The 27,638-nt window shown below is 41.0% G+C and overlaps 1 protein-coding gene across 1 annotated transcript in view; it reads left to right on the top strand.

Annotated features, from left to right (window-relative positions):
* RELN (reelin) overlaps positions 1 to 27,638 on the top strand; it is a 294,455-nt gene that overhangs the window by 21,946 nt on the left and 244,871 nt on the right. The window lies entirely within an intron of this gene.

The following is a 27,638-nucleotide window of genomic DNA, read 5'->3' as shown; positions in this document are numbered from 1 at the left end:
ATTTTGCTATGTCTGAGTGATTTCATAATTACATTATTACAAGTCTACGGAGCCTTTATTTTACAATGTCAAGTTTACAGCAGAATGAGGTGCAGCACGTTGAAATTCAGGTGCCTTGGAAACGTTGCAGTGTCAAATGGAACAAAAGTATGACAGCAGACATCAGCTGAGATTTTGTTACAAAGCTGAAATGAAAACAATGCAGGGTATAGCACCATTTAAAGGTTGAAGAAATGAAGCAAAAAGACCGTGGACCGTGAGACAAACCCAACACAGCAAGATGTGCTACTGTGCTAGCTCCTATGCCCAGGAATTGTACTCTCTGTGGCAGAACCAGAATATAAAAAGTAATTAAAATACACTAGAGAAAATATGACTCCGTAGGTCTCTGTGCTCGTCTTCCAACCCGCACTGCAACCGAGAGGCACCTCCTAATCTGCCGTGTAGGACGGAGGTTTTATACTGATGTGACATGACCTTGAACTTAGTGAATGAGGAAAGAACAAAGACTCTCAGGGTGAAAATCTTCTGCCATCGTGCCAGCAAATTCCTCCTTTTCCTTAAATCGGGAACTGAGGAGAAGAGATTTCTTCCAAACAGAGGAAGTAAAGGCAAGAACTTTTTTTTTTTTTCTGAATTTTCTCCTCGGGGAGCTCCCTTTTGCTTGTAGTTCCTTTTCCCGTCTGAGGGAAAAAAGCAGATTAATAGTATGTGAATTCCTCGTAAAACATCTTTAAAGGCTACCGTTGTTCTAAAATGGAACAAAAGTTGGAAGACGATTTACTTGTACATCAGTGTACAATTTCTATTGCAGAGCAGCCTACGCGTACAGCTTACATGAGGCTTGCATGGGCCTGAGCTGCTCGTTTCCACGAGGCTGCAGGCTCTCCTGGAACGCAAGGGGCTTTCCCATACTTCCCTTTTCTTTCATTCCCCTTCCCACTTTCTTAATGATGCAAATTATGTCTTTTATTATGTATAGTACCTTAGTAATATACTTTAGCCTTTTGGGGAGGGGAAATTACACAGAATAGAGCATAAATTTGTGGGTTTTTTCCAGCAATTTGAATGTAATTTTGCATGTGAATAACAAAAAACTGTGGGTTTTTTTTCTAGGTTTAATCACAGAATTATTATTACTTTTCCAGGATATTGCATGTTTGCCTTGATAGTTCCTGGTCTGGTAATCATAATTATACAGGACAGTGAGTTCCTGAGTGGGTATCTCCTGATAAAAGTAATTTGTTCTCTTAGCTGTCTCATTTTTTGGATTCTTATGGTGAGGTGCCTTCACTCTCTGAAATAGGCTGTGATCAACTCTAATTAGATCTTCCAATGTCGAGGCATCCAAAATAATAATTTGTGAATAGCTCTCCTTTAAAATTTTTGTTAGTGGCTTGACCTGTGCAAACTGAACTGGAGTAAAACACTGGTGCTTTCTGTTGGCAGCTGGATGTGTTTTATCACGATGTGAAACGTGGTAGAAAACAAAACTTCCCTGTTGATTAAAAGAAAGGGTTATCCATTGCTAACAGTAAGAAAAACAGCTGAAAAAAACACAAACAACTCCTCTCTCTAAGTAATTCATTGAGCGGAACTTATGGAGCTTGGTTCCCCGCAGCTTTGTGTCTCTGGTTGGGATTATTCCTTGTCTAATAAGGCACAAGCTGTGAAGGACACTTTTCCTGCAGCTGGAGCACGCACAGTGCCTCGTGCCCATGTGGATTCTCTGATGTCTACTAACATTGATGCACCAGCCTTCCCTTCCATGGGAATGAGTATGCCTGGGCTCCTTGCTCGTGGCAGTGATTTTTTGGAGAATTTATGGAAGCATAATATTTCTCAGATATTTATCCTTTCATCACATTTAGCTGAAATTAGCTAAAAGTGTTCAAGAGTGACAGAACTGTTGGGGAAACACACTTGTAGTTTGGTTATGCTTGTTTCTGCACAGAAGCCGGACTCATAAAATATGAAGTCTTCTCTTCTTAACTGCCTTCACTTAAATTAGAAGAAGCAGAATAGGAGCTGAAAAACAGGTGTTCACATTTAAAAGGAAGCTACAAGATGTGGGTAGGTAAAGTAGCAGATTTCAAACGTCAATATGTTCTGATACAGAAAGTTAAGGCATCACAAGGAAAGATCGGAGGAAAAACGTGCAGTCTACAAATTACCTTGAAGCCATTGAATGCATTAAGAGACACATTAAGGAGGTCAACTACAAATTTTCTAACTTTTGTAGTTGTGCATCTCACAGGTGGACCTTAATGTAATTTGCCAGTATTGCTATCTAAGGAGAGTAAATGGAAGAACGAGATCATGTTATCAAAACGCCATGAAAATTTACCAGTTCAGATACAAAATCTACCTTCCTTGTCCTTTCTCATGATGACTTACATTAATGAGAAAAAAAATAATATTTTACTCAGCTGTCAAATGGCCGTGGGCAAGTGGCTGAGCGGAGTTGTATGGGACTGGGTGAAGAATACTGCTGAGGAATGTTTTTTTTCATATAAGAAGCAAGACTGTGATTGTCATAAAAAAGAGAAAGAGAGAGGGAGAGAGAGAGAGCATGAGAACTTGATCATATAGAATGCCTATATGATATATTCTGTAGTGCGATGGATATATTCAGTAATAAAAATGTGGTTATAATAATTGTCCTTTGTAGCGTATTGACTGAGTTACCTGATATTTTAAGATTTACTGAGGATGTTTGTATGATATTTTTTCAAGTTTTGGAAAACCAAGCACTTGTATAAATGCACAAATAATTCTACAGCCATTTGAAATATTCTTTCAGTCAATATATAGATGAAACTTTCAAAGTGTAACTTAGTTTTAACAGTATTACAAAAAATGTTAACTTTTCTAATTTTTAAAGGCATTTCATCCTTAGAAGTAGCTAAACTGGTAAACCAGTTAACTGCAGGTGGTTACATTTGCTAATCAGAGGGATAATTACTATACATTGGTAAAGGAAAGACAGCTGCAAAAATGCTAAAGGAGATTGTTAGGAGTTTTTTAGCATAACAATGAACAGCAGCACCTGCCTTTCCACTGTGCTTTACAATTATGTGAGTGGTATTATTTCCTTGACCTCCCATAGCACAGAAGGCTTTATGTAGTGCTCTGGCTTTAGCTGGGAAGGCAGTTTCGTTTGCAACGCTTGTTTGGGTTTGCTTATAACTTTCCAATGATCTTACCTTTCTGACCAAAGTTTTTAAAGGTGTGCTTTTGCTAAAATGGTGCACTGATGTTTGAAGGTTGGGTGGACGGTTTGGCAGGTTTCGAAGGTTTGGCAGTATGGCTGTTTTGTAATTAGTGGTTTATTTCAAAAAGATTTTCACTTGGTGAAAGAAAGTCAGACTTCAAATCTTGCCAGTTTTTCAAACCAGTTCAGCACACGTGTAACTCATAGATGGCTCATTGGGACCTGCAGATGTTCTCCCTTTTGTGATTAGATCTGGGATGTGTTTGAAGGAATTTGGTTTGCAAGCAAGAATGAGTTATGTGTAAACCGCTAGAGTGGTACAGGTATGTCTTGGTTGTGCTACGTATGTGGTATATGTTTCAATGGTCAACTTGCATATGTGCACATCAGTCATTTGCCGTTCTTCCTTAATTTAATTGCTGCTGATCTCTGCCTTAGGATATCATGCAGATATAGCAAGCTGGCTAAGGAGGGCTTCTTGCACCGCCCCCTCTTGTGTGGCAGGTGTGAATCAAGGTCCGTCTGTGTAAATTGCTGAAGAGTGGGGTGGTTATGAAAGCTGGGCTTTCCTTGCCTCCGGAAACTGCTTCTGTTCACCAATAACCATCCTTTGGGTCAACTCAAAGGAAGCAGACTGAGCCTGCTATAATCTCCAGAGTATCTAGGCATTTTGAGAGGTAAGAAGCCTTTTAAAAAATGTTATTTAGCTGTCTGTACTTCACAGAAAAGCTGATTCTCCAACCTTTTTCTTTTCTATGACTTATCAGTGTGGTATGATCGGTTGCAATAAAATTTCTTATGAGTAAATCCTGAGTGCTGAAAAAGAGTTTCTGCTGTTCGTTGTTTAAATGTAAAACCACAGTGCTGGAGCAAGCCTCCTAGAGCGTCTGAGACCCTCTTACTCTGCTTTGTCCTTACAGCTCTTGCGCACTAGCATTGTCTGCATCCTCCGTTTTACCTTCACAACCAGCTCCCATCTTTACTATCTGTAGCTCTTTCAATAACAGCTTGCAAATGGGTGGACTGCTGTCTTGAGTGCACAAAAATTTTAGCAGTTAAAATTCCCCTGAGATCCAGGGCCTTAAAACAGGGTTTAACCACTCCTTGCTACCATAGTGCCTCTGCCTGTGGAGGCAAGAGATCCTTGCTAACAACAGCCAATTGCTCACTGGTCTTAAAGAGCTACGTCTCCAAGGACTTCATTTTTAGTATGTTTAGCTTTTATTGCCTTATTAGGGATTTTTGCCGTTATTAAACCTGCCCAGACTATTGGGTCAGGTACAGTCTTAACTGTCTGAACCTTTCTCCAATTCCTGTCAGTTCTAAGCAAATCTATTTTTCCCACTTTTCAAGGGAATGACTATCTCTACAATACCATCGACACCATTAGCAGCCAGTTAGGAGATCGCTTTGGCATTTCCTGGTCTTTTTATTGTATCTGTTAGAACGACAGATATGCTGAAGCCAGGAGGTGCTCTTCCTTCACTGCAGTGCACGTTACGTGTTGAGCTTTCATTGCTATAGGTCTGCGAGTCCAAGTTCAGCTTTGTAGATGCAAATTTGGTCCACTTATAATTTACTATTTGATCTTATATTTATACTAGGACACACCAAGGGTAGAAGTTTCTTCAGGCCCTCTCTAATGAAGAGTCACTGTTTTCCCCCTCCCCTTCCTACTGTTGGACTGGCCCCGACAAATTCAGTCTGGTGGCCTTGTCTGGGATTTTTTATCTGGGCCTTGCACTGCATCGGGATAGGAATATCATTGTCCGGAAGAAGATATACATGAATTAAATGCTATTTTTCTTTTTTTCTTCACTTTTAGGGATTTTTTTCTGACACCATCACTTCTGGGGCTACTGGAAGTTTTGAGTGTGGGTTTTTTTTTTTTTCTTTCTTCCTACTTATCTTCTCACATACTTGGCGTGATTTTACTCTGCTCAGAGCACTTGTTCAAATCATGTCCTTGGGTTTTCTTTTATGCCTTTTCTATTAACTTCTCCTTACTTTCTTGTCTGTTTTTCATAGAAACAAAAACCTTCACAAAACAACTGCCAGCAATACTGTTTGATGCGTGTGTGCCTTCTTTTGGACAATGATGTTTATCCTTCGGAATGAAGGACTACTATTGTTTTATCTGTTTTGAGCATTTGGGGTCTTTAGTTTTTGGTGCTGGTTAGGAGGAGTTAAGAATGGAAATATAATATGCATTCTGGGCAGCATTCTGTTACAAGGAAACTTGATTTTGCTCAAGATATCAATCACATTAAATCAAGCTGATTGGAATGCTGTGCTAGAATCACTCAGGGTGGTGGTGGGGCACCCACAAAGCTTTCAAATCTAATAGTCTCGGCAATTCACTGGCTTTGTGGAGGAAAACAAAAAGTGTGTGGTGTGCAGTTTTTAAACTGGTTTGCAAGTTCGGAATAAACTTACTGGCATGGTCTATGCAAACGTAACTTCAGCTGCCTGAGCGAGAGTTCTGGGATCAGGTATCGCAAGTCTCTGTCTAAGCCTGACATCTACCACCAAGCCTCTCCAGATGGTAGTCTACTATTAAAAAGGTGGCTACTTTTTCGCAGCCTTTATCCAGAGATTTTCTGACAAGTCTTGCTGATATTTTCAAGTAGAAAATATCAAATACACATATATAACTATATAGCAAGTACTTAAAAATAGCATGTCCTTAGAACACAGCAGGCAGTTCAGCATCGCTGCGGTGCATCAGTTTAATCAGCGTAAAATATTATTTGCAAGCTCTTTCCCTCATGGCCTGTGTTGGTGCCATCTCTCAGCACGCAAAGGAAGAAGATAACCAGTTATAAGCATGCTAAAATCCCTGCTCGTCAGCAGACAACTGTTAGTAGCTCTTTCCTTCCCTACTTTTCATACGCCCAAGGCACAACTCTTGCTTCTCCTTTTGTGGACGTGGCCTTGCATGGACTGCCAGGATTATGGTCTTGTATGGCTTTGGAGGACTGGAGCATGAGCTCCAGGCTCAGGCTTGAGGGAGGCAATTTTTCAAGTAGAGGTCAGACGTTTAGGGAGCTCCTTGGGGTTTGGAGCAAGCTAGGATGCTGCGTGTCCCCTTGCTAAGAGCTGTTAATCTGCAAAGTGACTTCTGGCCAGCAGGGAGCTCTGCCAGTTCTTTTGGTTGCTGAACAAAGCCATTGCGCCTCAGGTAACCACCTCGTTCATTTTGGTGATCTTATGTTGTTAAAAAACGTAACCAAAATCCTGTGTTGTTCATCAGAGTCATGTAGTGCTATGGGGTACGTGGTGCCTGAAAAAGGGGTTGCTGCTCTGTTGGGCCTCCGTGAGGTACCTAGGGACCTCACCGCCCCACGGGAGCACGCCACGGGCATCGTGCGCAGCTCTGCTGAGCCAGCCCTGGTTGTGCTCTCTGTCTGCTCCTAAAGCATGTTTCACATGTGGCACGTTACTGGTCATCCAGAAGGCTGCCCTTTTGAGCACTGCGACATCCCCAGAGGCGGACAGCTGTGCCTGCAAGAAAACCTTTGCAGATGCTAACATGGGAGCTGCTCATACAGCTGTGTGCAGTAACACAGGCTTTCAAATGAGCTCGTACTCGGCCTTTCTAAGGTCAAGGCTTGGTAGCGAGCTTTTATTTTGAATCTCTGGCTTATATGATAAGCACAAGGTGGGGCAAGGAACAAAGTGAAGCCTTTCTGCTTCATCTGCCGCTAGTGCCTGCTGCTTTCTTCTTTGTCCTCACAGCCGGATACCTGGGCACCTCCAAGCCACGGACCCCAGAAAAACTGCACTGTCAGTGCCCTGCTACAGGCAGGATCGCTCACTAGGCAGCACCATAGCCCTGAAAGGGGGATTTTATGTCGTGTCCTACCAGTGCTTTTACACAGTTACATTTTGGAGAGTGTTTGTGGGAGATCTGGCTACTAGAATGGAAAGCTGTTAAAGGACAATGCATGTTTTTTCCTCAGAAATAAATGGAGAATTGAGATCTGATACAGTATTTCAATTTCTTTTCTTTTTTTTTGGGGGGGGGTGTTAAGGATAGTTGACATAGGGGAGTAAGCTGTGCCTTTGCTAATGACATACGTGCGTTGATGGTTTTATGTACTTGAACGATATAGTATTTCTGATAGCCATGTTTCTGCTTCTACTCACCAGTATTATGTTTATGGAATAGTAATTTCAATTTTGAGGTCCATAATGAAAATGAAGGCAAAAATGTATAGAACGGTAGCTACATATTGAGTTTAGACTGATAAGCAAGGGGCAAAGTGACATACAGGAGTGCACACGTTTGCAGAACCCTAACTCTGGTTTGCCAGAACCTGAGCAATTTGAAAATGGGTATATGTTGATAGTGTAGTTTTTAATCTGGTTGCTATCCTGCTACAGTTTCCACCAAACTTCAGCAAAGCTTGTTTGGTGTTGGGGGGTGTGTTTGTGGTTTTTTAATCTAAGAATTTCTTCAGGAATTTATTTTTATCTTACTCAGTGAGGATATAATTTCAGAAAAATGTTTATAATCAAAACAAAGCTCTTAATAATGGAATCAGTATCACGTAAGTCTCAGTTTCTTCTGATGGAGGTCTTGATGTCTGTGTTTTCACTTTTAATGTGTTCTAAACACCTTGTTTACCTTTTAGCAGTAGTTTTAAAAGGTTTTAAGTGACTGTAACATTTCTGATGTATTTCATTTAAAATTATTATTAATTTTAAATTAATCAGCATTGCCAGTGATAAAGACAAATTTCAGAAGTGTTTGCTTTTTACAGTGAGGGAATTTCTGCACAGATTTTTTTTGCTCTCCACAGCTGGTGTTTGGAGAAGACTTACTGTACTAACACACTAACACTAATATGCTGCAATATCTAAAATGCCTTTAGCATGCCATTTATGCTCATCTAAGAGATTTCATGAAAGTATAATATTAGTAAGCCTTCATGAGTGATCCATCGTGCCTAGGAGACTTAATCAGATTCCATATGTACTTACCCTTGGCTTAATATTGTGATTTTCATTATTACTGTCCTTTCTCTTGTTTCATCTGTGGTGAAAGTGTTGAGAATTTCAGTTGCAGTTCACCACGTTAAAATCATGGTTTTCGGCAAAATACAGCCCAGCACAAAACCTAGAACCATCGTTCAGATGATGTATGTGGCAAAATCTCTTGCTACTCATTTTATAAGGTTTTTACGAAGTTTAATATTTCTAAGGACTGTTGAGGTAGCAGCATTAAATATTAAAACTTTTAAATGTGCAGAAGCTGATTAATTCAGAAAATATCAGAGCTGCTCATAAATGTTTAATATCTGTATTTTGCCTGATTTGATATAATTTAAGCTATGCGCTTCTTCCAGCACTGTAGCACTAGGTACTCATCTTCTATTTCTAGGAATGGTTTAAGCATCGTTCCTTTTATTATGGGTTAGTATTAATGTCTGGACCTTCTCCTATGATTGGTCATTTTTCCATAAAACCTTCAGAATTTATCATTTAAGGCCCAGCTGAGAGTAGCTGTTAAAATCCTTTTTAGGTATACCTTTCATAAAAAATTCAGTCGAGTTAAAATTGGCACAAATTCAGTAGCATAAAAGTTACAGGTTTGTCTTTTATGATTTACTGTTTTGCAGTTCTTTAGAAACACAGGAATATCTTGAGGGAGCAGCTGGATAAAGCCAGCCCCAGAATTAGGCCAAGGTTAAACTCCCAAAGATCAGCATTGAGCTGCGTTGTTTTGTAATGAAAAAATTGCATTAAAAAGCACAAGAATTAGCCTTAGTATGTCTCGGGGTGGTAGAGTCTGCTTGATGGACCTGTTGACACGTGGCTGCCGATCCCCAGATGGGCTCCAAGAAAAAGCCGTAGTGGTGAGCGGGCTGAACTAGTGATGGCGGAGGAAGCTTCTTCTCAAGACTTTGGAAGAGTTCAAAGCTTTCTAAAAAGATGCTCTTCAGTATGTCTGCTTATGCCTATAGTTTTTGGGTAGATTGGAGTATTTTTAAGTTTTTGCCCTAAAAGCTACTACCTGCAACAGTGTTCTGCTTAGGAATATGTTTCTTCCCCTGGACACTGCTACAAAGAGGAAGGAGTGATGGGCCTTGTGATTCGCAGCTTGTTTTGCCACAGCCCTGCAAGGCCCAGCCGGGGTCTGCGCCCCTGGGCGAGAAGAGCAGCCTGGACGGTGTGCGCAGGAGAGCCTGTCCCAGAGGGCCTACGCTCTCCCAGCGCTCAGCAGGAAGTCCGCTGAGCACACAACGTTAGCAATGCTATATACCATTGCATTTCCTTGCTTAACATGCTTTAAATTATCTTCATTGCATTGAGTGCTTTATCCTGGTCTTTCTGAAGGTAATGGCTAAAGCTCCACTGACCGTAATGAGGCCCAGCTGCCTTCGACTGCTTTGACTATAATAACGGGCTATAGCTGATCAATTTACTCTAGTTCAAGGTAGAAATCTTTTTGCTTTGATGCAGTTTTTTTCCCTTTTCAAGAGTGCCTCTCTCCAACATTATGTGTAATTCTGGTCACCTACAAAAAGCAAACCTGAAGGTTAATGGAGAAGGGAATGAGCACAAAAACCACTACAGGTTGATAGCCTTTTCTGCAGCCATAAATATCGGTTCCATGATGTCTTGCTTAAACTGTATCTGCAGGATTTTTTTTGCGGCCTTACTTTCTGAGGCAGTTAGATGCGATCTGGGCTCTGTAGCAAGTATTCCTCCTTGTCATTGGAGAGTTGTATGGGAATGTGAAGGAGACAGGTTGTACGCTCTCCATATCGTTACAAGGATAAGGGGCATGGTTCAAGCCCTTAGAAGTTGTCCTTGGGTGAGAAAGTGGAAATCCCAAAATTAGTGCCATTCATATAATCTGATCTTTTGCCAGGCTTTTTAGAGGGTGGTTCTAGTTTGAACTCTGTGGCAAGTCCTGCAGCAATACACTGGTTATTGCCAAATGACAGTTCAGCTTTGACTTTGACTTATTCTGCACTTGAGTAATTGTTCTCACCGTTTTCAACAGGATAATATAAACAGCAAAATGAATACCTTGCCCAAGCTACTTTTGCATGAGCTCACAGGAAAACTGTGTTTAGTCATGTTTATTTCAGTGTTGACAGTTAGGAAAAATATTTCGATGGGAAAAAGAGAAAAATTTGCATAGGGAGGGTGTTTTTTCTGTGTGCGTGTGTGTGGTTTTTTCTTTTGAGTTCTTTGACCAAAATTATTGATGTATTCTCACTACAGGCAAAGTATACATTTTCCCTCTAATAAATGGAATAAGAGCTGTTCCAGTATAATTTACTGCCTGTATAATGCTGCTAGATCTGTCTAGGACAGATTTGTAATAGAAAATGCCATTCTTACAGAACTGAATATTTGACTTAGGAAAAAAAAACTCATTTTTTTTCCTGATTTCTTTCTCTTTCATTTGGAAAACTGAATAAAAATTTTTGAAAGGGTGAGCTTGACTCAAGAAAAAAAAAAACCTAGATTTTTAAAATGCAGTTAATATTGTGTGTGTGTGTGTGTGTGTGTCAGCTCAAGAGTAAATTGTATTTTCTTGTTTTGGCATATAGTATCATAAAGGCAGTGGTTAGGACCTTATCGCTGCTCTCTTGCAGTAGGTTGAACAGATTAACTAGACTGTAAGGCATGCAGCATAGCAATAAAGTGGGACACCCCATTCCAAGTATGTGGAAAACACAGTTAACTGTTGATGTAAATAAAAAAAACTTTTTGGCTCAGTTCAACAGAATGAACAGATATGTTCAATTCAGCTGAAATGGTGCTTGGAAAGATCAAAGTATTTCATTTTCATTGAAAAAAGACATAATAAGAATGTTTAATCATTTCTGACTTTTTAAGTATATTAATCTTTAAAAAAACTCCTTGAGATTTCAACTTTTCATATCTAAGAAATTTTGAAATAGTATTAGCATTAAAATAGCAGTAATTAGTGCAATGCTTATCTAGCATAAGTGCAAAGTCCAGTTTTCTTAGGATTTTTGGGTAGGAGAAACTGCATTTACCCACTGCTTAATTTATGAGTTAATGTGGTAGAAGATACAGGCAAAGTAATAGATTCCTAAAACAAGTTTCTCTTTTTTTTTGAAATTTTAGTGCACTCATTTTTTAACCTACTACAAATTTTGCAAGTTTAGTGTACTATGCATCCCAACTGAGGTACACACCAAGCTGTCTATTTTTTTATATACCAACCTATGCTTATCATAGTTTCTTGTTCTCCTTCTTGCGAAGAACTGAGTGGATTAGGCAGATGTCAGTCATTCTTTGAATTAACAACAGAATTTCAAAGATAAAAGCTGAAGAAAGTGTTGAACGTATGATTTCCCAAATTTCCGTAACAATTTTGTTATCTATATTCAACTCTTTTACAGATAGCTCTTTACTGTGTATCAACTGGCATGACTTCTTTTAATGATAACTGGCTATTCCTCTATATTTCAATCACTGAATTAAAAGCACACATTGAAACTGTCCCGGAGGCTTTTGTTGACTGTTTTTCTCAAAAAAAATTATGACTTCTCTAAGGGTCCAAGCTCAAACATCTGCAGTAAAACCAAAGTCTCTTCGCATAAGTACAAAGTTTCTCTGATTTTACTCAAGGTAATATGGCTTGACAGTGGTTTCATTTGGTGAGTCAGGACTGGATAAAAGGACAGATGTTCCTCTTCCGTGTCCAGGCATGTCTTTCTCACCAGTTGCTCAGAATTTGCTTTCAAATAGGGATATCCACTGGTGATGGCACACTGGGGTATTTTTATCCTCCTCGTTGTTGTGTGGGAAGGGATGTTGGGGGTTTAGCTCCGTCAGGATGAGGTGGTGACTCTGCCACCTTGACCTTCATAGTAGCTGAGGGCAAGCTGAAGTGATGATGATTGAGCTGCCTTTCTTTATTTTGCACTGAAAAAGAACATCAATATTTAGCCAGGGCGTGGACCAGCTAGTATGCTTTCATTAACCGTCTCGTTATGGGTGGTTGGTGCCCTTGGGAGCTTGTCTGATAACCCAGGTTATTCAGTGGTGTAAAGAGATGCTGCAAAATGGGAGAGAGAATAACTGATTAGGGTCTATGGATTTAACTGCGTTCCCATTGTTACTTTGCATTTGTCCATCAAATATACCTGATTAACTTTGTCACTTTGGGGGGGGGGCCAGCTTTGGTCTATTTTACTCATTATAGGCCTCTTTTACTTCTAAACATTTTGCTGACAAACTGAAGAAGGAAGGCTAGAAAGATAAAAAGCTCTTCATAATTGAGTTGTGCCAAAAAAAGCCATCATGGCCCTTGACTTTTTGTTGATGAGACAAGTACAGGCTATTCGGGCAAAATAGTTCTTCCTGTTACTAACCATCTCTTCTGTAGGAGAGCCGCTGTGGTAGTCATACATCTTAGTTTGCCAGGCAGCTGACTGTCCCACAGTGTAACTGTGCTTTTTTTGAGCCTTTTAAAATTGGTGTGAAACAACGGAAACTTTACACGAAACAGTGGAAATCTCAGAGAAGCCCTGGCCAACGTAGCAGCAGAAGAGCCCATGTGATATCCCGCCCGTTTGCTGCATCTGCAGCAGGCATCTTCAAGTCCTCTCCTGCCAAGGAGCACAGTTTCGTGCACACCTTCCCAAATCACACAGCCCTTAAAAATGGGGTACGTTGTAGCCCCGTTCTGCTCGACTTGCTCATGCCTGGACCTAAGGCATGCCTGGTTTGAGCACCATTGCCATAACATGAGATCGCTCTGCTGATTTCTTGTGTGAAAACTATCAAGACTATGTGGAAATGGTAGAGCTAATACAGTTACTGTTTTGACCCTTGCTGCCATCCCACAGTGATATGCTGCACAGCACCAGTTCTTAGGTGCCTGTTAAAAATTGTCTCCTGCGGGATGGGGAAGACCCTGGGACACCAGGGTGTCTAACCGGGAGCTGCGGCCTTGCTGCAAACCTAGCCAGGTGGCTGGGGCATTTTCTGTACAGAGCCAGTGCCTGTTTCTGCTCTAACAAGATAAGAGTCATGATGGGGCACATGGCTGTGAACAAGTATCTATTTCACCGAGATGTGCACAGCAGAAGGAATTTCAGCTTGGACATGAAACGATTGGTTAAAAGACTGTTAGTTGCTTGGGGAATTTGTGCTCTTATTATCTGGGATAGATGTGCACATCAGGGACAAGAATCATCTTGCTCAGTATTTTTACAGAGCAGAAAGTGACCATTTGGGAATTAACTCTGTATGTAAAGTATTTAAGAAGCAACTAAATGATAATGACCAATTCATCCAACACAATTCATAGTGCTGTAGTTTATTTTTGCTGTGTATGCGTGGATTGGTTCATTGTGTTTTCAAAATGCTGGGCTCGGATTTCTTTTTTTTTTTTTTTTTTTTTGAGAATTTAAAGGTAGCAAAGCATCTATTATAAAGCACCTAGAAACAGGAGGCTGGAAGGGACCTCTTTTATCTTTGCATCCAGTCCCTGGCGCAAGCAAAATACAAACAAGGCACTTTGTGGATTTTTTTTTCCCCCCCAAAGCCCTGCCAAATGTTTCTTAATCATAAACCTGCAACAGCCCTGCTGTTCTAACCCTCAGTCTTTCTGGCTCAGTAGTTGACCATTATAACAAACTTAATGCAAAGAACAAACCACCCACCATAAAATGATATACCTACAATCACATCTTTAGTGAGGTAAGCATCAATTACCAGGCATGCCTAGCCTTTACAAACCACGCCGTAAGGAATGACACTGCAAAGGGCAAGCATATGAATTGTGTCACTGTGTTCATCTCTGCCTCTGACCCATTTAGCCATATATCCATAAAGATAAGAGAACAGATGACATTGAGCTTTAATGTTGCTCTTATTTTAGAAATATCATTTCTTAAGCATGTTATTTTCATTACTTTAACCTAGTTTTCATTAAATGTTTTTAAATGTCAAAGGACTAATGAAAATATATTTTTTGATATTTTTTGTGTTCTGATTTGAATCTTTAGAAATACATATTTTTCTGTTTGTTAGACCTGGCAGTATTCATGTGCTTTATATGGTCAAAAAATTGTATTATCATTTGTTACCATTCAGTCATCATGCATATGGCAAACTTCAGTATAAACATTAGTGAATACTTTGTATAAACACTACTATTTATCCTTCCCATATGGATCCCCACTTGTTCCATCCTGTCTACTTTTAAGTTAAGATGTCAGTCTATCTCTAGGCTAGTTTGTAGCATGGCACCAGTTTATTAGATGGAGATGGGGGTTGTTAGCTCTAGTTCCCCCTCCCCTAATAGCATGATGCAGCAACTAAACAGGGCACTGTGCTTAAGCGGAATTATTTTGTTGCATGAATCATACATTCAAAAATAATAATAATTAAAAATAACTCTTATGCCCTGCTCCCATAGAAATCGGCTTCATGTATTTTGCTCCTACTGCTCCTGCTCACTGTTCTTAGTAGTGCTTGGTGCCTTTCAGGCTTTACTCTGCTGTGCTCTGCTTTTGCCCTTCTTGTGCGTTCTCACCTCTGCGCTCCCCGGGGAGCTGCAGCCAACCCTGACGGCATCTCTGACTCCGTGTTGGTGTCTGCTCGGGACTGAGCAAGCTGCAGCATGGGCACTGCTGGCTCTATGGTGTAAACGTCTGCTTCGTGAGAAGGGATGCCGAGCGGAGCAGCTCGGGTGAGGAGGACTACTTTCTGTACAGTCGTATCCAGGCAGGTGAAACCCCAATTCACTGTTTAAACAGCAAAAATAAAAAACTCATCTGATGCGTGGCTGCTGTATCGTACACCCAGCTTACAACACGCCTTGTGACCAGAGCACCGTTGTGAAGTGTTTGAAAGTGGAAGTTGCAAAACGAACCCGTGCACGGCCACGCTCTTGCCTACTGCTGTGATGGCCAGCCCGTGGAGGGGTGCAGGGCGCGCTCGGGATAGCCGGAGGCTTCACCACCACGCTTTGCCTTCAGCTCTGTCCTGCTGCGTTTTGAGTGACCTTTACTTGCGTTGTCTTAGGGGAGAGGAATCTTACTCTGATTCCTCAGCTACGGCACTGACTTATTTAAGGTCTCCTTTTACTGTGGTTCGTTCAGTAATCCTACTAAGCTCCGTTTTTCTTAAGGACGGTGAACACAAATAAATTAAAGATAAATGGGGTCAGAAAATGTGTTTAGGTTTCACTCTTCATGATCTAAACTGTAACAGCGTGCCAGCTTTCACTTTAATTATTTGACCCAAGGCATCCACTGAGAGGAGTGATGGAGGAGGCTGACGAGGAAGGACTGTCACTTCTGTGACTTGATCACTTTGACCAAGCCTAAATTCAGTCATCATGGTGGGGGGATTTAGTAGCAAGGTAATGACATTAAATGCCACGCTATTCAAGGTAGTCAAATACAGGACGAACAGTGTTACAGTTAAAATGAAAGGGAAGAGGGGGACACAACCCTGAATGTTCAGCAGGATCTTGGGAGTGGATCTCAGCACAGATCACCTCAGTGCTGAGCAGGAGCCCCCAAAAAAGCTCAGAGCGAACCTTAGGAGTTGTGAGGAAAAGGATAAAGAGCAAGACACAGCATCATTTTGCTGCTGAGTGTACGATAACGCTGATATGCCCCAAACTTGGGTGTTATGGGCAGATCTGATTGCCTCAGGTCGGCAAACTCGCAGGGACACTGGATGGTGAGAGATAGGGAACATCTCCCTGTGTAATGGGAAAACAAAGTAAGATTCCTCACCTTGGCAAAGGAGCTCGCTGAGGGAGATATGAAAGATGTCTATAAATGCTGAATGCTTTTGCGAAAGCAAAAACGCTTTCACTGAAAATACAAGAATTCACACAACCAAGAATTTAAAAAATAAAGGGAAAACAGCTTCACACAACATACAGTTAAACCATGGAACTCCTTGCTACCTGAAGCTGTGAAAGTGTAAATACAGTTACTTAAATGGACAGGTTAATGGTTCGCTGGTGACTGTTACATGTCACAGCTGACTGTACCTGAGGATGAGCATGTATTGTGAGGGGGATGTGGGACTTGTGCTCTACATGCCCTGTTTCTTGTACTCCTCCCAGTGCATCTACAGCTGGTTGGCATCAGGACATCCATGCTAGAACAGGCTCTTAGCCTGCTCAGTGGTACAATTCAGTTGCCTAAATATATATGTGTTATGCTGTTTGAGATACTGTAGGGCTTCCTGCCTGGCTCCTGCCTGCCAGTCTGCAAGGGCAGGAGTTTGCCATATGGCCTGTGTTATATTTGCTGCTTTTCTATGTTTTCCTCGGATGAAAGGAATCTTATATTCTATCATCCTGAATCTTATGTTTCAGACCAACCAAAGAGGTTCTGGCAAGTCAGAGCTTCTCCGCTGTACAACGTTTTCAGAAGGCTTAAGTGTTAAAAACATTGGAAACTAGTCGACACAAGTTTTTGTGCCTTTGTGATCACTGCTGCATTTGCATCAATACTGGAAAATAGGTATTAAATTTTATAATACACTAAAGTAATTTTGTAATGCACCATGACTTGGATAAACATTATTTATGCACTTTGAGAGTGAAAAGCAGGCCTTAAATTGGCCGTATTTAAGGTCCCAGTATGCTTTTAGGCCAAATTAAAAGTTTTAAAGAGAGGAAGAAGCTGATCTGTTTTATTTTTTTTTAAATGTGAAAGAATAATAGTTGGGAGGTATAAGCTACAGAGAATTTCTTTCAGGATGTCTAGTAAAAGATAGAGCTTTTATGTTTATTTAGGGCTATATTTTATATTACAGATTAGTAGTTATGAAAGAACATTACATGTGTTTATTTTAATGTGAGAATGTTTCCTTATTCTCCAGTATCACTAGAACTCATGCACTTCTCTCTATTTGCTTACCATAATTCATGTGTCTGTAAGAGGATTTGTATTCTTCTAGCCTGAGGTAAACATGTTCAACAGCCTGGTTTTAGCTGGTGTGCTTCCTTAGCTAAAATTAAGACAAAAATTCTTGCAAATATTTAGATACTACTGAGTTATAATAAATTCCCAGCTGATAAGTATAGTTGCTCTCTTTCAAGCAAGCCTTCATTTTATTTTTTAATGCCATTGTTAGTTGTGTAGTGAGTAGGTATTTGTCTTTTGAAGACAGCAGAATAAACGGATTTTCCAAACTCTTCTGAAAATCTGAACGCTACAGTCCTATTCAAACCTTCTAAATAATTCATGGCAAGCACAGCCAACAATATGAAATTTTCATGTATGGGTATCAAACAGGAGACCTCGCCTAAACTCAAAAGGCATGAAAAATAAGGTTAGGCTTAAAACAGAGGTCAGTGTTCTTAGGCTTAGAGTAGTAAAAATGTTATACCATTTAATCTGTTTTCACAAAAAATCTGTGAGGGCATATTGCATAGAATTCCGATGAAATTTGAACCCAAAACTTAATGGGAGATCAGTGGATGCCAAATAAGGCCACAAAATTATTCCAAGATAGATTAAGGATTTATTATGCACAAGGTGTTACCATCTGCAGCAGATTATTCTTGATTAGGATATTTGTTTTATGCCTATATGAAATACACCATCAGCATCACGGGGAGCCTGTTGGTCCCCTGCGGACGTCCCTGAGCGTCCGTCCCAGTACCGGTGGGGAAACGTCTTCCCACAGCCAGATGTTCACTGGAGAACTGGTTTCAGGTTGAAAGTTGGAAAGGCTTCAGGACAGGAGAATGCTTTTAAAATGAAGCATGATTCAAAAAAAAAAAAAAATCCGGCAGTTTTCAAAACTGAAGAGAAACAGCGTTTCAATGGTGTCTGCTCCCACCTGGAAGCAGCTTGTGCAGGGCAGGCGTGTTCAGGCAGCCGAGACAGCCGTGACTTTCTAGAGACACCGTGAGCCACTTTCAGCGGTGCTTGGAGCTGAAGGCGGCCTGTCCGCTGGCTCCCGGGGCCTTTGGGTAAGAGAAATAACACATTCCAGTTGGCAAAATATGTTTCTCAATCATTTGAGCCTAAACATTACGTATGTACTCTTAAAGCTTGTGCTGCCAGCTCTTACGTTATGCAGCTAACTCTTAGATTAACAATATTTTGTTGCGTAGAGGTGCATTTTAACAAATAATATGGCTGGTTCTGTGTTTCATCAACTGAAAAAATAAACAGCCAACCTTATTAATCATTATAGCAAGTGGTATTTAGATGATTATTGTTGTTTTGGCTATAGTATAAAAGTAATTCAGTGGTTAAATTTTGACATGGCAGATCTCCAGGAGGGAGAAATTGTAGGTGTTTGGGTACAAAGACGTTAAGGTCTCAGAAACGCATTAATTGTGAGCATCAAATTCGGGAAACTTAAGACCTGATTCTTTGTGCTTCTTGTCTTGCACTTAATAGCTTTGAAGTACAGCTATCATTTACTTCCTGGATCCTCTGGGGGGACTGTAACTTCTGAAAAGCAAATCTCAGCGCTTTGTGTACCCCAGCACCTCAGTGAGATTTGTCATTGACCAATTCTGCTAGATACTGTTTTTAGAGACATAGCTGATGCACGTTTTTGTGAAATGAATTTTGTTTCTTACCCAGAGTACTCTTTTCACCCTTATAAACTTTATGCTGTTCAGGGCTCCATAAGTTTACTAAACGGAGTTACAGACGTTTGCTGATGCCCTTTGGAGCATCTCAGTACTCCAACAGCACTTGCTAAGTTGCTGAGCGTTGATGATATATTTGGCAAAGCACAAGAAAGGAGATAAAGAGAGTCATTGTCTCTCATGCCCTTGGGTGAGCTCTGCAAAAGTAGTGAGAGGCTTAGTTCCTACTTATGCTCCTAAACTCCCGCTGATGTCAGTCATAGTGGACATCTAAATAGAAGTTGGATAATTAACTTTCTCTGTGTATGTGGCTCTTAGGGTGGGATTCATCTCACTTTAGGCATCTTCAGTGTTGATGTCTATAGCTGAGCTTTCTAGTCTTGGCTCCCTTTAAAGTCAGTGGAGAGAAACAGGCATTTCTAGAGTGTGATTCATCTGGACTGTTTTAGACATCCACATTAGGGTGAGATTTACAGACTAAATGGGGTGACGTAAATAGATATGATGTTCTCAGGGGCTTTATATAGTAGTAGCACATATTCACTGGGCCACCGACTGAAACCTCGGCCTCCTCCTTGCAAGACAGCTGCCCCAACCATGGGAATAGAGAACAAATCTTTCTCTGTGCCAGCTGATATTCAATTTTCTCATGCAAAATGGAACGCCTGCAGCTGAGAGACACTGGCTGGGCCACATAAACACTGAGGTTTAAAATATTTTAAGATATTCGCTTGGGAAATTCAGGTTCAAATCCTCTTACCTAGATGAGAGCTTTAATTACTCCTCTGTTGGTTAAAAAGAAGGCTGTTATGGCAGCAGCCAGTCTTATACCCCGACTGTTGGGTCCCTAACAGGGCCTACCAAGCTAGGCTGTGCCAATATGTTTATCGATGCCAGCTGGAACCAAGCACCTCACTGCTCGGCATGGCCAAATTCCTGGTGGCTGTGGAACGGACAGAAACAGATATTTAGGTCCTCCTTGTGACAACAATTTAAGTTGGAAATTTTGATGCAATGAGAACTGGAGCGCTTTGGTCCAATTTTGGATTGGCCTGCTTTAGGTACTGGAGTCTGTGCCCAGGTCTAGCCCTTAGGATCTTACTGTTTGGTGAGCTGCTGGCTTGGAAGCATCCAAGGCCTCTTAACAAATCTGACCAGTCCTTTGTAGTTTAAGAATATAAGAATAAACTCTACTTTATGTTGCTGTCGATCTCGTTATCGCTGCCTTGTTAGGAACTTTCAAAAAGATGTTGCAATGAGTAGTGTCTCTGCAAATAGTTCTTTTATAAGACCGATAGGCTACTCTTTGCATCATTGACAAATGATGTTTCTATATATCATGTTACTGACATCTTGCCACACATCTGCAATCTATTTTCAGTACTGTGTTGCTCATTACCAATTTTGGAAAGGAGTTGAAAAGCTATGGAGACAAAGAGATCTGATGGAGCATGGGGCAGAACCACTGAAGCTGATAATGTAACACACAGCTTAAAGTTAGACCTGATATTGCTCTCTAGAGCAAGGTTAAACAATTTTAATGCATTTTTACTCCCCTCCCCCCAAGAGTTAGTGATAATTGGTATTACTGATGAAGTCATCGTAAATTAGAAAAGTTGCTGTGCATTATGTCATCAGTCCAACTTTAAGAAAAGTTAACCGGTGTTCTGTTGTGAGTGTAGTGCTTTGTTGTAGACTTTAGAAAACCATTACTTACAGTGAGAACATTTGGAGTTGCAAGACTGCTGTTTGGTCTATGTTTGTGTATTTAACCATGCTGAACTGTCTTTTTTGTTTTTTCCCACCTACTTGGAGAAAATCAAAAGCAGTATGAGTAAGAATCCCATGTTTGTTTTGCTTTTGTTTATGCTGGATTAGGTCAGACCTGTGGTTCACGCTATCCTTAGGTATTTTCTGGTGTTCGTATTTGAAATTGCTGCATAATTAGGAGTTGCTGGATTGTTGTTTCTTTTTAAAGTAAATACACTTACCAGCATATTATTTTGAATGCACACCTCTAAAACTCTACGTGAGTGTTTTTAGATTGCTTGTATTCTAGTATCTAAGCAGTGTCCTACACTTTAAATAAAGGATCAGAGCTTATTTTCTCCTTTCTAGCAAGTTCAGAATGTAGTCTGGTATTTTAAAGATTTGGCTCAGTATTAGCTGTGCCAGGTAAGACAGGAGTATGCGATGGGGACGGGTTTGCACTCAGGCCTGTGGTCAGGTATTGCATGATTGCTAGGCGACTGTCCACCAGACCTGGTGGTGTGGTGGGAACTTGCTAATGGTGGGCGCTGTCTCCACTGCCATGAGCTGGTGCTGTTCTCAGCTGCGTGGGGAGTATGTAGCACTGAACAGGTAACAATTCGGTATATACCATCATGCATTTTTAAACTGTAAGTAGCAAGAGTGGCATTAGCCGTGACTGCTGCCAGATGTTAGTTAAAGAACTGTTGTTTAGGAGTGGTGACTGGAAAGGTCTGTTCTCTTCGGTCTGCCTGTTGTAATCCTTTGGGTGCGTTGTGTGTCCAGTACCTACCGGAGTGTTGTGGGTACAGCCCAACTAAACTCAATATTTGCCAGTGAGGCAGCAGAAAATGATATTCAAAGGATGGAGAGTTTCACTGATGGTCTCCCAGGTGGATCTTCAAATTTATTCATAAGTCAATTGCTCTTTCCGATCTTTTGAGCTATACAAGAGAGACAGCGTTTGTATGCAAGTCTGTGAACCAGGGTGATCCCAAAAGCACTGCCTTAGGATTGCATTCCCACTACTAACAGTTTTAGATAGTGTTAAGCTCAGCTTGGCTCTGTACGTGGGGTAGCATTGACAGCTTTTCCTGTGTTTGATGTTAGTCTCCATTTCTTTTTGTAGTTGCCTGTGACAGTTGTGTCCCTGGGAAGGAACAGAAGTCTCTCTGAATGGTGTCATTGCACACCTGACTTACAATACTTAGAGACTGATACCTTTTTTGAGGAGTCAAACAAAAAAAAAAGCTTCAATATAAGCAATTTATTATCTAAGAGGAAAGTTTCCAACCATGGCCCGGGCGTGCAGTGACGCAATATTACAGTATTATGAGGAAGTGGCTTTGACCTTCAAGGAATCTGAAAGCTGCCTGTCCCCTGCTTTAATGCAGGAAAGTCCCATGTTTGTAAGTCTGCCGTCTGCAGTGATCTCGTTTCTCAAACCAAACTTATTTTCTGTTTTCTTCACCATATACAAATGTACAGTTTTGCACTGAGGCTATGTGCCTTGTATATACAGTACACAGGCCTTCAAGGATTCTTGCCTTAATTCTTTCTTGAACACTATTAAATCTCCACTCATGCTGTTTCTATGTCTTATCTGCATCTCTACATCTAGTCCTTTTCCTTGCCTTCAAGCTTTGGTGACTGTCATCGAGAGCAGCTGCAAATTCAGTAGAACTTTGGTGTATATCACCCCTCCTAGTGACATTTAGCTGGTGCTAAAGATCAGCTAAATTCGGTAAGACCTGGTAGTGCTGCATGTCGCCTGAGATGATCCCCTTCTTCTACCTTGCCGTTTTTCCTGCTTTTACGGTTTAGATGCAGTTAAGACTGTATTTTGAGTATCAGTCAAAGTGCAGCTGCATTTTAGAAGGTTAAATCAGTCCTTAAAGAGAACGTAAGGTAAATTACTTACTTACACAGATTTATACGTTTCCATAATACTAAATGTTACATGTAGTATATAAACTGTATATAGTAAGTGTAAACATCACAGAAAACACAGAGAAAATTAGATTCCTAAGCACAGCGTGAGATTCTTAGAAATACCTGAAAATAACTACAGTTCAAAACCTGATTTGTTTCTCCTCTTATGCGGCTACCTCCACCTATGGTATAATTTCAGTCAGCATTTTTGCCACCCTGCTTCCTCCTGACCCACTTCCACCCTGAGATATGACAGCTCCCAACACCGCTGGAGGCTTCACTGTTCCTCGTCCCAAAGGAGGCACCAAATCCAGGTCTCACAGAAAACTGTTGTGGGAAGTGAGAGGCGTCTCCGGAGCGAAAATGCCACATCTCGTCAGTTCTCAATGAAATAGTACCCTGCAGATCCCCAGAGACATGGGGTGGCAGGATCAGGCCAACGCGTGTGTTCATTTAGCTGATCTTTATAATGTGTTTAGAAGTGCAGCGTGTAAGGACTGGATGTTAAGTTTTGTTTCGCAGAAAATTGAACTGAAGGCATCATGTGTCTCAGAAATGCATTATAGGTGTCTGAAAAAGTTGTGTGGCCACACTTTTGACACCATGCTGCAGAAGGAAGGGTAGGGAAAAGTGACTACTACTGTGGTATTTCCCATCTCCTGACATAATGCTCTTTCCAGATTGGCATTTCCAAGGCTTTTAAACCACAAATTGAAATTATCCACTTAAGCCATGTATTCATATCCACATGACTCATGGACAGGAAAGTTTTATATCCATCAGGCAAGCATTGTTCACTTGATTCAAAAGGTGGAGTAATAGATAACATATTGGCTTGTCATTCTTGATAGAGACAAGTGTGGAGAGGTGACCCACACTTTGCTGTTGTATTTTACAGGTGTTTTCAGAGAGCAGAGGAAGGGTGAGGTTCAGAAACCATGCTCAGGGCTGGCTGCGGAGGGTGTGCTCCAGTGCAGACAGTGCTGGTGTCCACCTCTTGTCCAGGTTCACGTCTTTTTCTTTAACCAGTCTTTCTCTGCGTATCTTCTTGCCTCCTTTTACTATCTCCTCTGGTTTCTTCTCCTCCCAAGCAGGGAGTCTTGGCTGGGCACACACTACCTGCTCTGGCTTATGTCTGGTCTCTCCCGCTGTCCCTGTGTGAGTCCCTTTTACTAAACCTCTCTAGTCTTCCCATGCCACAGCTACAGACACTGTCCTTCCTCCTCTCCCTTGTCTTCTCTCATCTCCTCTGCCCATCCACTGTCGCCTCTTCCCCTCGCTTCCCAGGTCCTCTTCTCCACAATGTCTCTCTTGCCCACTTCTCTGCTCTAGTTTTAGGGTTGCTGAATTCCCCATCCCAGCTCATTCGCTTTCCTCCTACGCTCTGATCTGTTTTTTGTCTCCTACGTTCATGTTAATGGAGATGATGTCTGATCAGATTTGGTGGGCAACTTTGTTCTTGTGACATTTTGCAAGTTTTTCAACTTTTTGAGAAAATATCAATTCAGCATAATCTCACTTCACATCAGAAGACTTAGACTTTTGATTTGGATCCCTTTCTCTTCCTCTTTCTTTCCAATCAGCAGACATAACTTTCTGGCTTAAAACAGTGAGAAACTTCCCACATTGGAACCGATATCGCCACGAAGCACTTCTCCTTCAATAAAGCAGTATATTTAGACTAAAATATATTTCACGAACATTTTTCAACAAGCACTGTTAGTCAGCACTCAAATCAGAGAGAAATCTGAGCGTGTTAAATGAGGACAGAATCTCCAGAAATATTTAGCTGCTAAAAATGAAAATGTGTCTACTGAGCATATGTGAACTCTGATTTCCTCCCCCCCCCCCCAATCTGTAAACAATTTCTACTCCAAATCTGGAGGAGAAATCTCACACCAAGGCATACCCTTTTGAAATTTCAGTTCCCTGCTTCAAAGTGAAAGAGCTGTTCAAAGCAAAGGACACTGGAATTTTTCAGCCAGGGCAACGCAATGTTTTCCTCTAACCTCATCTCGGAAATGAATGAACTATTTTGACTGAAATTCCTTTTCCCTCCTGGAGTTAAATCAGTCTGAGGCAGACAGTTACCATGAAAAATAAAGAAAAGCCCAAGAGGATAAGAATTGGCAAACATCTCAGGAACTGAAAATAGAACCTTATAATGGGAAATGTTGGGCAGCTTTTAAAATAGCAGTTATCAGCCTCGCCCACCGCGTTTGTGGGGTGTTATTGTGCAGTCAGATCCCTGAGTATGTTGTTCCTAGCACAAGCCTCTTGCGTTTCTCAGGAAGACGGTCTGAGTCTATCACTAGGCGCTTTCAAGGTAGCCCAGGGCCTCCTTAGCGCATCCGCGCTGTGGGCTCCTGGCTCCCACCGGCTGTCTCATGAGCTCCTTGTCCTTCCCTGCCACACGACGAACCAGACCTCTCCACGCCACCAGGGCAGCAGTGCCTGGCGTCCCCCTTACTTGTGGGCCAGTCCCTGGGGCAGCCCCCCACACATCGCTGCTTCTCCAAGTTGCTCTGCTGAGGAAGGGTGTCGGAGCAAGGTGGTATGAGGTGCATTGGTGGGCCCTTGCCTGAGCGCTGGCTGTGCACCTCCAGATGTTTTCCATGGTCTCCATGGGTCTTGGTGTCAGTCCTCACTCCTGAAGCACCAGGTATTTAGTGACAACTGCATATAGACTGAGCCAGCATAAAGGCAGAAGCAATGGATCTTGGAGGAATCTCTTTGCTGACCAGGGGACAGGAATTTAAGAGCCCTTAATAGCAAGCCCTAGTCCCAACATAAAATTATGGTCCTGTTGCTCGCCTGTTCGCTAGCTTTCCTGTGCTTGGTCGTTAACGTTTGACATACTGGGTATTTGCTTTCACGTTATGTGAATTTGATGTATTTCACCATTGGCCAGAGGAAAAAAAAAAAAAATCATCACTGAGAATGTCATGGTTAATTTTTTTCCTCTTGAAGAACTATGAAATTATTCTGAAATGTATGACATGTGTATAATAACAGTCTAGTGCGCTGTTTTAAAAAATGTGCTAGAGGCGTTGTGCAGTTTCCCAGAGGCTTAATGAGGGAGCCATACTGTGTTGGAAATTTTTCAACAATAAAAATTGACCTATTACATGCCCATGTAAAATGGGGGTTGACAATCATACAAATATGTCCATAATCAAATACGGGCATTGTAAAATATCACTCCTTTCCCAGAGAGAGACTGGTCACCTGTTCACAGTAGGATTTTGCATTATATCCTATTCAATAAAAAATAAGATGCTTCCCCACAGGGAAACAAAATGGCAGCAAAGTACTGGCCCAGTGCCCTTCTGTCAATGCTTTTCACTGACTGCTTTTCCCAAGTCTTCAAAAATAACGCATAGGCATATTTTTCAACATATGTTTTGCCTTTTGTCAGTTTAGAAGCACAAAAGGAATAAAAGGTTCTGCATTATGCACCACTTCATCATCACGCACGGGAAGAATTCATCGTTTGCTTGTTTGATTTTTTTTTTTTCTTTTTCCCTCCGTAATACTTATTTTACTTTCTAAAAATTCTTGTCTCTTTTGCTGTTCTTTTAACATATCAGAAGTGGCCACTTAAAAACTGAGTATATGGCTCTGAACCTGCTCTCTGCACTCAGGGGAAGTGTCTGTAGTAAAACACTGAGATTCTGAGTTTTGGGAGCAGAGAAGCAGGATTCAGGAATAATCAAAGAAAGGAAGATAATTAAATATAGACAGTTGAAGGATAAATTAAATATAGTGAATATTGCTCCTCTATTGAGGAGCAGTGTTTTGCGTGTTCTTTGTGTATTCAATAGTAAGCTTGAGACATTATCTATCTCAGATTAACCACTGAATGACTGGGCATAAAAAATTTGTTTCCCTGCTGCATGTATAATTGCAAGTACGGGTACTAGTATCTAGCAGCCCCTTGCTTCAGTGTCCTGGTCCATCACTAGCCCATGATGTATGAGCAGCAGCGGGAAGTGGAAGGTGGCGTAAGGAGAGGCAGCCATCCCTGCCAAGTGCTGATCTCTGTGTGTCAAGGGGGAAGAAAAGGATAAAAGTACGGTAACTACGGTGTTGATGTACCTTCAGTGTACAAGGCCAGAAGTCATGAGGCTCTTCAACACAGAGATCTCTTTGTGTGGATCTCTCTGCTGCAACACAACTTACCTTTATTTAATTAAATATGGGTAAAGATTTACAATAAAACAATGTAGAAGAGGATGATAGACAGAAAAAGGTGAGGGGAGAAGAAAATTTACCTCATTGTAAAGGTATCTAATTTTTTTTGTAAAATTTCCTAGTTCCGATTTCCAATTCAGAATTATGCAACCTAGTGTTAGAGAGAATCTAAAAACATAAATATGACCAGGAAATTATTAAGAAACAAAGAATGTCATACTGGACATAGATGATATTGCATTTATATCATAGGAAAAAACTGTCACTTAATAATTCAGGTCTCTCCAACATAGAACCACTGAAGCTGATTATATGCGTACAGTGATAATATCTGAAAGTTACCAGATAAAAATGTGAGAATTAGTGTTTACAAAAAAAAAATGCAAGCATTATCAATTTTAGTAAAGGATATCTCTATTCCAGCATTTCCCGATCTCTATTCCAGTGTTACCTGCCATATGACTTATGTGTTTAATGCTATAACAACTCTGATTTAACATTCTATTTAAATTCGGAAAGAGATATACTGTGATCCTGGTTATTTCATTGTTCGTACTATATTCTAATGTCCTGACAGTTAATTATGAACCATATATCCAATGCTGCTTTTTACTAGCTCACTGCGCATCTGTTTTACAGTATAGCACAGTTTTGTGCTTCTAGCAAAGGAAGCCTCCCAAGCAGAGATGGACACAACTGCCCTTTTGATGTTTGTTTCAGACCCTGTAGTAACGCTGAGTTTCTGACCGCTTCCTGCTGCAGATGACTACTAGTGCATGACTTATGGTTCATTTAGGAAGAGAAGCTAACTCAGGCACCAATAAAAGCCAGTTGTTTACCTCTAAAACAGTCACGTTTCTTTAAGTAAACCTCAAGGAAGTTGTAAAAGTGCACACAGAAACTTGGCACACATAAGCTTGAACACTGAACAGGGTGTTTGGGAAAATTACACGGGAAAGCTAA

Source organism: Struthio camelus, chromosome 1 (assembly GCF_040807025.1).
Source record: "Struthio camelus isolate bStrCam1 chromosome 1, bStrCam1.hap1, whole genome shotgun sequence".
In the NCBI taxonomy this organism is placed as follows: Eukaryota; Metazoa; Chordata; class Aves; order Struthioniformes; family Struthionidae; genus Struthio; species Struthio camelus.
Note: the sequence above shows the minus strand (reverse complement) of the source record. Positions and strands in the feature narration are given on the sequence as shown.